The following is a 17062-nucleotide window of genomic DNA, read 5'->3' on the forward strand; positions in this document are numbered from 1 at the left end:
GATATTAGTGAAGGAAATAAGTGCACTTAAGAATGCATGTAGTGTTATATGTTTTCTAAAATGATAAAGGTTTTTTCATGCACTATTTTTATGTTATATATTTGTGAATAACTTAGACTTTTTCCATAAATTATGTATCTTAAAATTGAGAAGATAACATTGCATTCTTCAAAAAGGATTGACTGGCATTAATGTTAATATTAGAATTTAATGGCCCATAAATGATTCTTAAATTTATGGCAGAAATGACTGATGTCATTATGAGTATGACCTCTTGCAAGCAGCGTAACATAGTGGTTTGATTTGTTAGGTTTGTTTCTTGTATTATTAGCTGTGTATGATCTGGAAAATGTTGTTGATTATACCTCACTTTCTAGATTTGAAAAATGGGACCAATAATTGTAATACCTAGTTCACAGATTTTTGTGAGGATTAAATGAGGTTATATTTGTAAAGCTTTTCACCCTGTCCTAGCGACAGGGCTAGCCCCTGGAAAACTGAGCTCACAATAAATGTTATCTATTACTAGGACAATTATTATTATTATGTGAAGAAAAGTATTTCAAAATGAAATAGAAATTTTGTACAGAATACATACACGAATATGTCATCCAGGATGGATATATATCCCTTTGAAGCAATCATTTCAGGCCTGGCATCCCAATTTCTAGGACTTCCTTAAGCATTGGTTGATCTGACATCTATATCCATAGATGCCACTCACTTAATTTTCCTCTGTACAATCATCATTTTACTATGTGTCTGACTTCGCTGTATGTTGTGAAGGCAGCTCCACAGAAGAGCATGTTCTGTTTCTTAAAAGATAAGTAAGTAGGGATCCCTGGGTGGCTCAGCGGTTTAGCACCTGCCTTCAGCCCAGGGCGTGATCCTGGGGTCCTGGGTACGAATCCCATGTTGGGCTCCCTGCATGGAGTCTGCTTCTCCCTTTGCCTGTGTCTCTGCTTCTCTCTCTTTGTGTCTGTCATGAATAAATAAATAAAATCTTTAAAAAAATAAGTAAGTAAATAAATTATTTATTTATTTGAGAGGGAGAGAGCACAAGCGGGTTGGAAGGCCAGAGGGAGAAGCAGGATCCTCATTGAACAGGAAGCCTGACTCTGGCCTCAACCCTAGGACCCCAGGATCATTACCTGAGCCAAAGGCAGATGTTTAACTGACTGAGCCCCCCATGTGCCCCAAGAGCATGTTCTTTGATTCCTAAATTGAAGCTCTTAGTAACCATCTTGATACAGAAGGTTTCATTGAAGATCATGAGCAAGGTTAATGACGGTAGTGTCCTGGATATATGAGGTAGCAGTTCCCAGGGGGTATAAAATAGGGAAGGAGAACCCTTATTTTACCTACACAAAAGTTCTTTAAAAGGCTCCTATAGTCATGGCAGGGACTGAGGAACTAGTTGTGATGGTTCCTGAAGGAAACCTACTTCAGATAAGGAACACTATTGAGTTTCTCTTTCTACCAAAAATACAACTTTTGTTATACACAGAATAATCTTTTCCAATTCCTGAAATGTTAGAAGATAGTGAATATCCAGTTTTTATATTTTGAATTAGATTACATAGAAATGTAAGTGCACCAGTAATGTATTTTTTCCATGAAGTGAAGCTTCTGTAAAACATTTTACTATATGTAGAAAATCATCTCTTTTGCCAAGTGGTATAGAGTTAGGATTGATCTTCAAGCACAAAAAAGCTGAGCAATAATAAAATTGTGTCCTATTTAGAGCAGTCAAGAAATTCAAAACTATATCTAGATTTATGGAACTAGACCAAACTTTTAATTAAGTTTTTTATGAACTGTTAAATTCCCAAAAGATCCTCCTCTTTAAAATATGTTAGTGAGAATGTATTATAGTAGGATAATGATACATTTTCCCAATTGTTTATATTTTGAACAAACATAATTAAAGCACCAGATTTCAACATATTTTTTAGCTTCAGAAAAGGATATATTTTCATTTATTTGCTATTTTATTATTTTTGGCAGCTAGGATGAAATGACTGTTTCAAAATTCAAATATTTTTACATTAAATTCACATTGATCTTTTTTTTTAATATAGTATTATCAGGCTGTTTGACCACAAATATCTTTAAAATAAGTAATGGAATCATTGCTAGTGAACATTCCATATATATTTTATATATACTGTTAATGTACATATATATTTGTATATGTTTATATTTATAATTACATTTAATTTAAAATTATATTTGAGTGCACATTAATATGTACACCCTCCTTTCATTGTCTTTTGAGTTTTTTCTCAAAGCCTTTTTACTTTGAGATATTATAACAAATATGTATATTAAAAATCTGTAAGTAAAGATGTAAAGATGTCTTTTTACATGTGTTTCACTCAGATTTATCTTTTACAAAATGAAAGTATTAGCTTTAGAGATATAATTCCTTTAACAAAAACTTACGTATCTTTTTGTGTTACAAATTTGTGACAAAATAAATGATAAATTGTTAGCTTTTAAGAAACAGGCAAAAATGGGATCACACTTATACTGTAGAATTGGTCTGTTTTGATCACAAAGATTTTCATTAATGTTTAAAAATGTCATTTGGGTAGGGATGAAGAAGAATGAGAAGCCAAATCCAACAACAGATCGATTTTTGTTTCAGTAAAATGTTTTTTGTGCACATTTGTGTCATGCATAATATTCATTTTAAGTGAAAACTAAAACAGATTTATTTGAAATCTAGGGTGGATTATGTATTGCTGCCAATTAATTTTAAAGCTTTTAAATATAAATAGTGATGCTTACAAATATTCATTTACTCAAGAAATGATAATAGCTCTAAATATGTATTCAGATATGAGTAACAACATACTTATAAGTTGACTTAAAACTGAAATGATGCTTATGAGAATTACTGCAGAAAAGAGAATTTAAGGTGAACAGGTATGAGCCAGGAAGAGAGTGGATAAGAGATGATGAAGTAAAGATGGGCAACATTAGTGAGTTATGACTATCCTTAGGGCTAATTGGTGCTACGGAAGACCAGTGAGAGCTGGAATCATAAGGCAGTCTTTCTTGAGGGAGCTATACTTGCTATGAATGCAGACTTAGTATTAAGGTGGAGTGGAACAGTGTGGTTAGTACCTGAACGTGAGTTCCTCCTTACATTTCACATGTGTACCTCATTTGCCTCATCCTGGTTCCTGTCCTAGTGAATACTTGCAAGTCTCTGTCCTCTTACTCTCCAAACTCCTCCTGAAAATCTCCTCAGATTGTTCATCTTCAGATGGAAGCCAGTGGCGAACAAGATGCTGATTCAGCCTCCTGAGTGAGGTACAGAGTAGAGAGTGGCTGGGGAAGGGTTCATATTACTCAGGAGAGGGGCAGAGAGAAAAGAGATTGGAGAGGTATACAAATTTAATTTTGTCCCTTTGAATACACTTATTTTGATATTCCTCCAAGTTCTTGTACATGACCTTGACATATTTGTGCATATTACTGAAGAACGTGTACATATGGCATTTCATATTGAATATATCAGTGTCTTTTTCTCTGGATTAGAAGCAGATGGAATTCCCTTATTGGAAAACATCAGTCCTCTGCTTTCCTCCTGATTAGCCTTCTTATTCCATTCTATAATTATCCTGCATTGTTCCAGGGATGCATATTGGTGACTAGAAATTGGTAGAAAGCTGCAAAGGGTCTCTCTAATGCCTCAGCCTTGATCAAACCTAACTGCAGTCCAAATGCTGTGGTGACCCTCATGTTTGCTAATCATTATAGCTTAAATTTGCAATGAGATTTTAAAGTACCTAATATGCAGCTATTCACATCCTGAGTGCTCAATGAATAATAGCTATTAATTGGGTTGTCTTTTCTACTGATTATCCCAGAAGTTTTTATAGAGTGACAACAGAGCTCGATCAATCCACAGGTCATCTGTTTTAGATAACTTCAAACAAGAAATTAAAAAAAAAAAAAAACAGCGAGTTGACTGCATGACATTGATGATGAGTTCGATGAATAGTTGACAAAAGTTTTAGGGCTGATGAGTCTGAGTTTTATGTTTTGGGCTTTCTGACTAAAATTCATGTATTTACTCTGGTTAGAAACAACACCACACAGCATTTAAATCGAAGACTGTGTAAATGTATCATTTCCCTACGTCACAGTAATATAGCTAACATTTACTGAACAGCTACTATGTTCTAGTTATTTTATGTATAATATTGTTAAACTTTACCATTTCATTGCATCATGACTGAGATTCACAGAATAATTTGTACAATGCCATAAAACTAGTAAACAACAGAACAGGGACTTGAGATCTTGTTTACCTAACCACAAACCCCTGTCCTTCCTACCAGATCATGATGTTGTGGTAGACCATAAATCGAGTGTGTATGTACACAAATAAGCTCACACACACATACATGCATGCCCACATGAGTGTACGAATTTTCTCTTTTGAGACAGAGAAATGCATGAAAGTAATATAGCCAATGAAAATTCTCTCATTTTAAGTTTTACTTTTTAAAGTTAAGATCTATGTCATTCGGACACTCAGGAATCCCACCACAGCTGTATAGTCAAACAAATCTGTCCTCTCTCTTTCTCTCTCTCTCTTTTTTTAATGTTCTAAGTCACATTTCTTAATGTGCTGATTTGTTTCTTACGGGTTCTTCAGATAATTTTTTATTAGGTAAAGATTGATATTTAAAAGGGTTTCATTATGTAAATAGTGATAATTTAAAAGCAAGAAGTCACCCATGCGTTGAAGACATCAATACATCAGACTTTTAATTGACAACTTGTAAGACCTGCTTGTGATTTATAGCTCGATTACAAACTCACTCTTCCCCCTCTGCCAATGGAATTGGCAATATTTTTTCAGCCCAGATGGTACATTAGCCTTGGCCAGCTGGTTCTCCCCATGCTGCCTCATCACAGGACCGTACAGCAAATATCACCACGTATGACCCAGTTCAGTAGGTAACACATGAAGGCTTCATGCCTGGCTTTGCCCTCAGGCATATGGAAGTGAACCTGAATGAGATTTATACATCCAAATCTTTACACTCTATCAAGCTCCCCACAGTCATTCACTTTTCTGACCTGACTTTTGGAACTGTTTAGAGCAGATATATAGAGCTATAATATATAGTTCTAAATTTGGTTGTATTGTACCATCCTTAATTTTCACATTTCAATTATTTTGCTGATTTTAAAACAATTTTAGAGATCTTAAACAGTATTAAATATGTCAGATTTTTAAAATGTATATTTTTAAGGAATTTTTAATAAGTACAGTTTCAATAGCACCCATATAAATAGGCATAGAAGAATATGTTTTGACAAATTTCAGTGTCATAATTTTTAATAGATTGGATACAATAACAATAGCTAATATGCATTAAACTTTGCAGGTTGAAATGACTATTCCATACTGTACTAGATTAATTACTAGATTAATTACCTATACTGATTACTATAATTTTAAGATATAAAATTATGAATGATATGAGAGAAAGCGAGATAGAGAAAAAAAGTCTATTTACTGCAAAACAGAATCACCCTTTGAATATATTTTAGATTAGGTGAGAATAGGAACACAAATTTCACACTTTTAGAATACTTTCAGTTTTCTCCCTAATAATTGCTTTCTATCTCAAATAAAATATATAGGTAATTCATAAATTATTTGCATGATAGATCCTTCTACATAGTTTTTCCATTGGATTAGAAAATAAAATCTTAACTATGTTGCATATTTGTATATGTGTACAGGAAAATACAATACAAATGATAGCCTTAGAAATGTAGATTTTATTTTATTTATTCATTTAATGTTATAGTGACATTATTTATAGAGGGTTGTCCCTATATTACTTGGTAAATTTGGTTTTACTGTTGAAAGAAATGCATTTTTTGTGTGTTCAGTATCAATTTGATTCTGATTTTCTAAGGGAACTGGAAAAGGAAAATACTTTTTGGTATCTGAAAGAGGATATATTTGTTTGAGGGTTGCATGTGTACACATCTTATATCATGGATAATACATATATATCATAGGACTTTTTCTCTACCCATTTAGTTAATTTAAATGTGAATAAAATAGTGCATGGTAATGGTTTTGTGTAATTTTTTTTGTGTGTGTGTAAATTTTTAATGAAGTTTTCTGTCTGCATCAGTTCTGACAAACTTTTAAAAAAGTTATTTGGAACTATTTTCCAATATTAGGAGCTACATTAAATTTTACAGAAATGAGACTTTTTATTATGGAGTGATTTTTTTAAAATAAATCTTTTGGGATCCCTGGGTGCCTCAGTGGTTTAGCTCCTGCCTTCAGCCCAGGGCATGATCCTGGAGTCCCGGGATCGAGTCCCACATCGGGCTTCCTGCATGGAGCCTGCTTCTCCCTCTGTCTGTGTCTCTGCCTCTCTCTCTCTCTCTCTGTCTCTCATGAATAAATAAATAAAATCTTTTAAAAACAATAAAATAAATCTTTTCCTGGAATTCTTTTTATTTTTATACAATCGATAGTTTCCACATTATAAGTTTTAAAATAATATTTATATGCTTTTGAGTGTATTTAAGTAGATTTTTAATTTTGGAGGGTTTTATTCAGGATTTTACCTTAGAGCATAGTTGGCTGTGTGTGTGTGGTTGTCCTTAGTGTTACCATTTCATAACCTGAGACATTTACAGGCTTAGGTTTTGGTTTGCTTACTGAATCCACCACAGCATTCAAACTACCTCAGTCTTGTAGCCTCCTTGTTTAATTAATTTAATACCGTTTACATTTTCATTTTCTAGGAGTTATACATGTTTATTCTAATAGTAAGAGTTCTTGGGAGGACCCTTTCTAGTTTGCTGGTTTGATTTCTGTTCACTAGCATTAAAAAATGAAAATTAAGGCAATCTTTTCTAATTTATTTTAAACATACTTTTACTTAATATATTCATTACATTTATAGATACATAAACTTAAATCTTCAAGTTAACTCTTTGGTTTCACACAATAGGGTCAAAATGCTTACTAGTTTATAAAACTTTTCAAAGCTCTTTTCTTCTTTCTACAAACACTATAATGCTGTTGCATCAATGGTCATTGAAATCATCACCAATCTTAAACTTTTTACTACTACACAGTAGTAGTGTATTTACAATTAAACATAATTTTTTAATGCCCAATTATATTTGTCTTAATTTTTTCAGGTTGATTGATTGTAGGTCAAAACTAATTTGGATAGAGGAATTGTCATACTTGATTATATCATTACTATTTTTTAATCTATGATATCACTAATAGAGGTTAATATCACAGTAATTCTAGTACGTAGCAGAATATTCAGAGATCATTGAACTAGTGGTAAGAATTAAGTTCTGGTTACATTTCTACCACTAAGAAATTCTATTAAGCAAACTATTTTACTTCTCCGAGCCTTGTTCTTTATAAAATTAAAAGGTTGAAAATGTCCTTTCTAAATTTATTTCAATTATAAAGTGAAAGCATGTTTAAACTATGCTTTAAAAAAATCTTTAAGTCAGAGACATTTTTTAGCAGCTGGAAATCATAAGTAGGAGGCATTTGGTAATTTAAAACGGATTTTTTGAATTCCAAATTGTTCATTTTCAAACAAAAAAAAAGCATATTAGCTTCTTCAGAAATGTATTTCCAGCATTATAGTCAAAGATAGTAAAGATTCTTAGTCCTTTAACCTCATTTTTCTCATCTGTAAAACAAATACTTTCGACTTCATAAAGTGCTGTGACAATGAATGCTATAACACAGGTAAAATATTTGGCTCTGATAAATTTTAGTTATATTAATGTTTTCTTTAAGAACAAAGTAAGTATAAATACATGTATTCAAGAGAACAAACAGAAAAATTAATTTTAACAGTCCACACTGCAAATTATTTTTCTTTTCTCTGACATTTTTCCTTCAATGTAGTTGTTCTGAAGGAGCCTGATAAAATACATTTGAAAAACAGAGGTAAGCTTCCTGAACATATTTACAATGTTGTGAGGAGAATGCTTATTATGAATTTGCTATACAGTCCATTAAATTTGATTTCTCTATTTAACTAAGTTTTCAATTTAAGTTATAATTTATATATATAATATTATATATTTATATACACTAAAAATATTCAGACTTTGTAACTCAGAAAAAAGAAAAAACTAAACAGCATCTGTGATGCAATCACATATTTAAAGCATATTTTATCATCCTTTTACAAATGGGCCTAACTTACCATTATCAATGAAATTAGCTTAATTTTAAATGCAAATTGTTCTCTTTTTTCCATGGGGAAAAAAAAATCCAGTATAAAGCCTTTTTAAAACACATGATAGGATTATGCTAAGGCTGATTAAAATATATGTAGGACTACACTCCTAAATGTTCCTTAGCATCATCCATAACTCTGTGTGTTCTCTTTTATTAATTTGTATTTCTACAGGAAGTATTGTTGCCATGGGCTATGTAAATACTGTTTCAATCTTAAACATGCTTGGACAGATAAGGATATTAGACAGCTACTCAGGTCTAAATGCTGAGGCACAACTCTCTTTCCCATAATAGGTTTCCTGCTCCATCAGACAGTGTGGTGGTAGAGGTAACTAATATTTGGAAGAAGTAGCCATAGAAAACACCAACTGTACGGAAACATTTCCCTTTTCTCTGGGGTCTCTTACAGCCTTCAACTAGAGTGATCATTTTTACACATGGAAACATATGTACTTATACTCAAATACACACATCATACTTGTACTTTTCAATCTTGTTCTGTTAAACTGTAAGTTCCATAACAGTTTTTGCTTCTTTGTTCCTGTGTGTACATTGCCTGGGTAAATGACTGCTACATAGTACATGTTGAATATTTTCTCTTTGCTAATTTTATTAGTTCATTGATATACCTTCATTCCTCGCACATAGCAGACACGTATGCAGACATACAAGCAAAGAAACAGCAAAGCATGTGATATGTGACTATTAACACCTGGTCGCCTATTATTATTGAAAAAGTATCTCACAAGTAAGAGGTCTTGCCTTATATGGAGCTCTTCTATTAATTACTTGTGTGCCCTAAGGAGCCTCTCTTCCCTCAGGTACAGAATCCATACTATTAAACAAGAAAGGTGATTTCTAGGAACTATTCCCACTGAAGTCTATAAATCCAGAATTTTTAATTTATATTGTAGATGCTAAATTTGCATTCTTTTCACTTAATAATGTTATATGGTAAAGACTACTACAATTATATCAAACAATGCCTGTAGTATTATGCATGTATGTATGCATTTGTATATATAAAGGTAGCTGGAAGGAATCTGGTCAGACTTACAGTGGTGATTTTGAGGGGGAGAGAGGAGGGGAATAAGGCTATGTGTGGATGTCAAAATAGACTTTGTTTTATTCTTCTTTCCCCTGCCTTTAAGACACACACACACACACACACACACACACACACACGGCTTAAGTCATTTAAAAAATACAAGTATAGGAATAAAAAGGCTGAAACAGATGGTAATCTGATACAGTAAAAAGTAAGTATTTGCTATTTTCTCTTATAATTTTGAAAGACTGCTAATTAGATCATATGAATTGTGGCATTTTTATAATTAAGAAAATAGATATATGCTGGAGATAGGAGAGATATTTGCTTACTACTTAAATACTGCATTTTACTAGGCTGACAGAGTTAGTCTCAGTTAAATCTTATATAGAATTTGTATGATAGAGAATCTGGATGATATTCAAAACTCATTAATTGAAATTCTCATTTCAGGATGCCCTAATTTAGAGCTAGTCTCTCCAATTAAGTTTTTGTTGTTGTTTTAATCAAAGTACTCCTACTTGAGAAAAGTAAGGGAACAACAAAGCTGTAATATACTGTTACTTCCTTTCTTCCTTAAAACTTTGTTGTAGTAGTTAAATCCCTAGTTAGTGACTGCCCTTCCAATAGACTAAATTCTGCCCTCAAATACTCAGACAGAACTCCCATTGGGCCCAATTCTGCTGTCCTCCTTCAGGCAAGAACTCCCTTTGAATTTAAATAGTCTCACTCAGGTACTATATTAATAGGCACCATAGATGCACAATGAAAGTCAGTAAAGGGGGGTTTTCTTGTGTAAGCATGGCTGACTCAGCATCTTGAGGTATTCCAACAAATAATCTGTTAAGAATTGGGGCAATTATAAATTTTCCATCAGATATTCACCAACTCAGAGAATTTCTCATGATTTTTTTCTATTCAGCTGAATGTAACTTCTGTTAATCAAAGTAACTACCAAGTATCCAAAGATACTCTAGCTACCACATTTTAAGAATCCAGGAGTTTTCTACTTAGAAAGGTTACCATCTATTAGATTGCCTTATGTCTAACTCTAAAGTAATCACAAAAACAATCCACCTTTGAAGGTGGATTTCCAAGTTAGTCGATTCTTTAAAAAAAAAAAAAGCACAAGTTTTTCAAATTAATATTAGTGGAAAGCAATATTTCAAACCACCCTCATTTTATTTAAAGTATATGTTGAATTAGGGATGTCGGGGTGGCTCAGTTGACATCTGCCTTCTGCTCGGATCATGGTCCCAGTGTCCTGGGATAGAGCCCTGGGTTAGACTTCCTGCTCAGCGGAGAGTCTACTTCTACCTCTCCCTCTATCCCTTCCCACCACTCATGCTCTCTTTCTCTCTCTCTCTCTCTTTCTCTCTCTCTCTCTCTCTCAAATTAATAAAATCTTTAAAAAGTTAAGTGATGAATTATATAGCAAGGGCAAAATTGGGGATTTGATAGTTTTTGTCTTCAGTTTCTTGCCTTTCCTTCACTATATTCTGCTCAGCTGTGCAGGAGGCTCCTTGGATTTCCCAAGGCTCTCAGCCTAGTGGCCCACTGAGGTCTCCAGCACTTTATCTTTCCTACTTTTCTATATAACATCTGCTTTTAGAAAAAAAAAAATCCTTCCATCTGATAACCCAGTAGAATAAATGAAATACAGATTGTACATATCTTTACTAGGGCTCCTCAAATCAAGACCTAGAAGAATCTATAAAGAGTTATAGTTAGGGTGACAGCGATAATACTATTAAGTTCATAGTTACTCAAACACACAGACATCTCCCTTACCTCATACAGAACCTTTATGATATTTTCTCTGCTTGAAACACTGTCTATCCTCATTTTGCTCTACTCTTGTCTTCTGTACCTTTAAATTATAGTTCATTGGTTGTAGGTGATTGAAATCTAGTTTAAACTAACCCAAACAAAGGGATTTTGTTGAATTACGAAAATAGGAAGTTTTTGGTCTTCAAGCACACATTGTTTTGGTCTTCAAGCACACATTGATCCAGGAGTGAGACCATGTCACTAGGACACTGTCTCACTGTTTTAGTGTCTCAACTCTGGTTTTCTCTCTTTGTGTTTTATTCTTGGTCAGACATTTCCTAATTTGTGGTTTAAAAAAGGGCTTAAAGCAGTTCTGTTCTCATATTATCTTTGTAGTTGTATTCTTACTGCAAAAATCATGTCTCTTGCCAGATAGCCCCCATCACTGTGAATAGGGATATTAGGTCATATCATTGACTAAGGGTGAATCATATGGTTACTCATAGCATAGGTAGGCAGAGGGATCAGTTTACAAGAATTCTTTAGAACAGATTCACTTTAAAAGCAAAATTTAAAAATCCATTAATAGGAAAAGGGTAAAAGGAAGAACATGTTGGAGAGGCAAAACTATGACCATTACTGTTCATGATAGAGCTTATCAAAAGTTGTAACTACGGCCAATTGAATTTAAATTTTAAAAAGTTGTAACTATATATGGGTTTTGGCTGTCTTCTTTACTGTAGTTCTATGGGAAATAGGGATTGTTCAGTACTATAGATCCAGTGCCTATTTCAATTTATTACTTGTATTAAGAGGTCAGTAAATACTTACTTCTGTAATTGACTCATTTAATCTTAAATACTTTCTTCATTTTAAAAGAGGCAACTGGGGAACCCTGGGTGGCTCAGCGGTTTAGCACTTACCTTTAGCCCAGGGTGCGAGGCTGGAGTCTTGGGATCGAGTCCCACATCAGGCTCCCTGCATGGAGCCTGCTTCTCCCTCTGCCTGTGTCTCTGCCTCTCTCTCTGTGTCTCTCATGAATAAATAAATAAAATATTTAAAAAATAAAATAAATAAAAAAAATAAAAGAGGCAGCTGAGGCTCACACAGGTTATATAAGCCATCTATTGAGATTATATGTTCTGACTTCGTATAGCATACAGGCTTTTTTTTATAGTGTTACTTTTATAAATGTTATAGGTAGTATAGAAATCTATGTGTATTTAGGAACTTTCATGTATTTAGTAACTTTCAATTGTCTTTAACATACTTATTATGAATCACTTATGTTTTTCCTCGGTCCACTTAAAGTGTTTGCACAGCTTTAAAAACTAATTTCCTTTGAGTTAGTTACATTTTATAGTGATGATGTTAATATTTGAGAAAAGTTTTAGTAAACAACAAGAACCAAAGTAATACTAGTAGTTGCCTATTTGGAGAACAAGTAACACTAAACTAATATGTACCTTTCCCTTGGAAATTTTGGTCTCAATCCAATTTGAAATCATTATGAGGGAACAACAAAAAGGGCCAGCATGGAACTTAGGTTTGTTATTATGAATTATTTGAATATATCAAAGCTGAATAAAAATGTCCCTTAATACTATGAAATGGGTAGAAAGATAAGCAATCATGTCAAACTCATACACATAATATATGACAAAGCCATTGAACCAAATGGAAACATACACAGAAAGAATTAAGGAGCCTATCATCCAAGAAAATTGCTTTTACGTACACTCCTATGTTGTTTTGAGCCTGAATATTCAGGCCTTTGGATTTATGTCATATCTACTTCAGAAGCTACATATTAGAAGTATGGGGTGGGTATTGATGCAAAGTCTTACATTGTAAATCCATTTCTGATGCTCAGTTGTTTTGTAATTTTTGTGCTATTAAAAAATAGCAAACCATTTAGTTTAAGTACTTAACTGAATTTTCTTTTGTACTTATTATAACAAGCTAAATGTCTGTTAATGATTATTCAATATACATTCCATATATTTGTCAAAATTATTTCCATGATTGTTTAGATTTTTAATCTAGGTTGACTCTATAACTAGTATTCAAGACCATACATATTTTGATGCCTACACAAATAGCTGTGGCTTAATGCCTAATCCATTACCTATTTGGTCTTCTCATGGATTTTTGTCATTGTGGTGAAAAAAAAAAAAAAACACCATGCGAAGTTATTAACAATTTTGGCTACGGTCTCTTTTGGAATGTTTGTTGTCCTTAGAGACTCACAGCAGGCAAAAAATCACAGCCCCCTTCAACAACCTGTGCTTTCCTGAAATATTGGCTTTGACAAGACTGCAGGGGTGAGAAATAATTTTGTGCGTGAGGGTTTGCACTTCATGGGTGTCTTTCTGAGTTTATTACCAGGAGGAAATGGAAAAAAAGCCATTCTCACCCTTACCTTAAACCAATAATTATGTGACCATGGTGCTGAATGATTGACTCAGCTTTAGAAAAAGTCTATACTGAGCCCTCTTAGATAGCAACCAGGACCTGGAACTGATCTGTGATTGAGTATATTGATGTAAATATCAGCAGCTCTGATAATTGGCTACCTTGTCTTTTTAGAACTTCTATCTCTTACATCTCATTTTTCTTGTTTTGGTCTATCAAGTTAGATCCATGTTATGAGAGGAGCTGGACTGTCTCTGATGCTACTATCTAGTTGCTATTAAGTGTGCTACATCTCAGGATGCTATGTCTTACTCCTCTTCAGAACACTCATCAGGAGACACCAACGCTTGTTGAAATTCTGCACTGTTGTTTAATATTAAAAAAGAGCTCTTTCCAGAAGGATCTGCAAGCTATCCTGATCTTTGTAAACACCTTCACGCAGTCTTTTGAAAATAATGTGGTCAGCTTATCAAGGGGAAAATAAACTAAAGGGAGAAAAATACATATTTAACATTTAGTTGTAAGTAACTTCTTTTTTTCCAAAGACAAGAAACAAGTAATGTTTATGTATGTTTTGCTGTGGAATACAGAGGTTGAAAGATACTCATATACTCTGTCAAATACTTTGAAAATGTGAGCTGCTACGCTTAAAGCAGACAGAATATTTGAAGTAGACCACAAATTGAAATGCCCCAGAAATCTTTTATCAATTGGGCCTTATGTTCACTCTTGTAATAAAGAGGCTTTTGGAGTTTATATGCCACAGTCTAATAGGTGACTGTTTAATGGGATTTACATTCACTCAAACAAAATTAGGCTGGTAAAAGACAATGCAACATGCTGTAATGTAAATGGACTGACGGCAGAATTAAATGTTTGTGGAAACAGGGCAGCAGATCTATCAAGAGCTAATTAGACAGAGAGTTCAGAGGCAGGCTTGGAAGTAAACAGTATCAACAAAGAAAGAAAGAGAGCAAGAATGGAGGGGAAAAAAAGACCTTTTGTGAAGGGAAGAAAAGGAACTATACAAAAGTTATTTAATTAGAAACTCAGATGGAGTCTCTCCCATGAGAAAAACTTACATTGTTATCTGAACCTGTTGATAATATTAAGTTGAATAATAGCTTTGATAAATTATCGGGTGTCCAAGTAGTTCTTTGTTGTAATTGGTGTTTGAATATTTGGCTTTAATAGTACCCTCTTCATATGGTAAGTTTCTTAGCTACGTTCGCTTCATCCAGGAAAAAAATAAAAGTTTTTTTGAAGTTTATCTTTTAAGTTCTTGTAACAGAAAGAATAACATTGAGACAAAGTTAGAAGTTTGGGCCTTTAGTAAGGAAGGATGAAGGGCAAAATTGCCAATAAACAAAAATAAAGAATAACAAGTTTGGATTTGAGTTTTAATTAGCATGTGAGCAAATAATATTAATTTTTAAAACTTCCATTTTTTTGGTAAACAAACTTTTTTCTGTAGTATTTAACTATAGTCTCTCAGCTGAGCCATTATATAGGGGAAAGAATCCAGTCTTTGGTATAGCAGAGAAATTGCTTTGATGAAATAAATCAGGATCTATATGCTTGATATTTAAAGTAATAGAGCTTGATTACTTGATTCACTTTCTAAATCTCAAATTCAGCATTTAAATTAGCATTGCATAAATCATTTTCCATTAAAAAAAGAATTTAATGAATATTTCAGGGTTTAAAATTGTTTTCATGAAGTATAAGGGTGGTGTATATCTTGTTTTGCATGAAACCAGAAGTAAATCAGATACACCTCAAGATATTTGCATTCTGCTAAGAATACATTTTAATTACAATCTTTCAATTTGTTGAGAATTTCTCTCTACTTCACACTCTATTGTAAGTATAAAGTGTGCTAATATATGTGAAAGTGCTATGAAAATGGTAGAATACTGTTCACATTATGTGATATGATATCATTCACAGAAAATATTTAAGCATTTATGAAATACTGTTGTTATGCTGATGGGCATATGGATTTTCAAATGACAAATGTTATATTGAGTAATTAAACCCAGTAGTTCAAGTCAGTCTGATTGCCTTTTTGCCTCCTGTACTACACAAATAAGAATTGTTCTATGGACATGTTCTAGATTGTTTGTGGTTTGGTTAATCCGTGAAATCCATGATCTGTATTACTGTCAGTAGTTAATGCCCTGAGATTGCTTTATTCTTTAATGAAAAGATCAGTAAGATTAGGATTGTTTTGTCCTTGCCATGGAAATAGACCAAGTACGAATGCCCAGTTTCTCTTGGTGGAGTTCCAATCTGTCTCTGACCCAGAAATATAGGTGGTATTTGGCAGTTGGTCTACCCACTTGTGACAAAGACATCTATCTCGCCTGCTTATAAAAGAGAGAAACTGGATTGGGTCAATTTTAACAGTAGGTGCTTTTTTGCTTCTAAACATTCTAAACTTGTAAGGCAGCATCCTCTTAACTTTCAGGGGTACTGCCAGTGTTTCTGAATCTTGGCTAATTATCAGAATCACCTGGGGAGCCACTTAAAAATACAAATTCCCAGGCGCCTTCCCTGGAGATTCTGATTCAGTGGGTCTGGGGTGCAGCCAGAAAAATCTCAAGTGACTCTAATGATTGGAGAAGTTAGCCAAGTTGGGAAAACACTCACGGAATGGAATAAAATGTATTCCATTTACTTTGGTTCCTAATGAATAACAAATATATTCTTTACCCTTACTTGTCCTTCAAATGTTTCTTAAATAAATGTGATGGACAGACCCAAGGTATGTATGTGACTACATACTCGCTACAGCATCTCCCAGAGCCTGTATTCTCCCAGAATAATTTAGGGTGATAATACCACATCGACAGGACATTGTGATGTGAAAGAAAGAAAAAGAAAGTGCTTTCCAGAGTTCAAAGTGCTGCATTAACATTGATGGCTATTAACAGCTGTGAGTGATATTTGGGAGATAGTTTCCAGTCCCAGCTATGTCACTGAGTTGCTTTGTAACCAAGCTTACAGTCACTTTAGCTTTTGGAATTTCATTTCCCCTATCTGTAAAACGAAGGGATTGGAAAACAAAACAAAACAAAACAAAACAAAATGAAATGAAACAAAATAAGCCTGAAGTCATGCCAAATTAATCTTTTATAGGAACAGCATCAAGTTATATAACACAGTCCAAATGGTAGCATAGTCAACATCAGGGCTCTTTAGTGACCATCAGTGAACATTTTGATTACCTGAAAGTTTGGGCATTTTCTTAAATGGAAGTTCTAAATGATTCACTGTAAGTTTGGGTATGACATCAAATGATTCTTAAATATATTTTTACACCATGGTGCACAGTGCATGCATGTATAATATGATTTTTTAGACATGTAGTTCTATAAATTCATCATAAATTCATCATGTGCTCAGTGGGATACATTTTGTAGTCTGTGTTAGACAATTGATTTTATTATAGCTCTTTATACCACATTGAAGCAGAGCTGTATAAATTACTCTTGTTGCTGTTTACCAGGCCTAAATTCTGTGATGCCACACATATAGGCACA

The 17062-nt window shown here is 33.5% G+C and overlaps 1 protein-coding gene and 1 long non-coding RNA gene across 7 annotated transcripts in view; one reads left to right on the forward strand and one right to left on the reverse strand.

Moving 5' to 3' along the window:
• Positions 1-17062, forward strand: part of ERBB4 (erb-b2 receptor tyrosine kinase 4) — a 1106505-nt gene that overhangs the window by 253050 nt on the left and 836393 nt on the right. The gene's annotated exons all lie outside the window — the stretch shown is intronic.
• LOC144305948 (uncharacterized) overlaps positions 1-17062 on the reverse strand; it is a 54384-nt gene that overhangs the window by 18377 nt on the left and 18945 nt on the right. The window lies entirely within an intron of this gene.

This window comes from Canis aureus, chromosome 36, assembly GCF_053574225.1.
Source record: "Canis aureus isolate CA01 chromosome 36, VMU_Caureus_v.1.0, whole genome shotgun sequence".
In the NCBI taxonomy this organism is placed as follows: domain Eukaryota; kingdom Metazoa; phylum Chordata; class Mammalia; order Carnivora; family Canidae; genus Canis; species Canis aureus.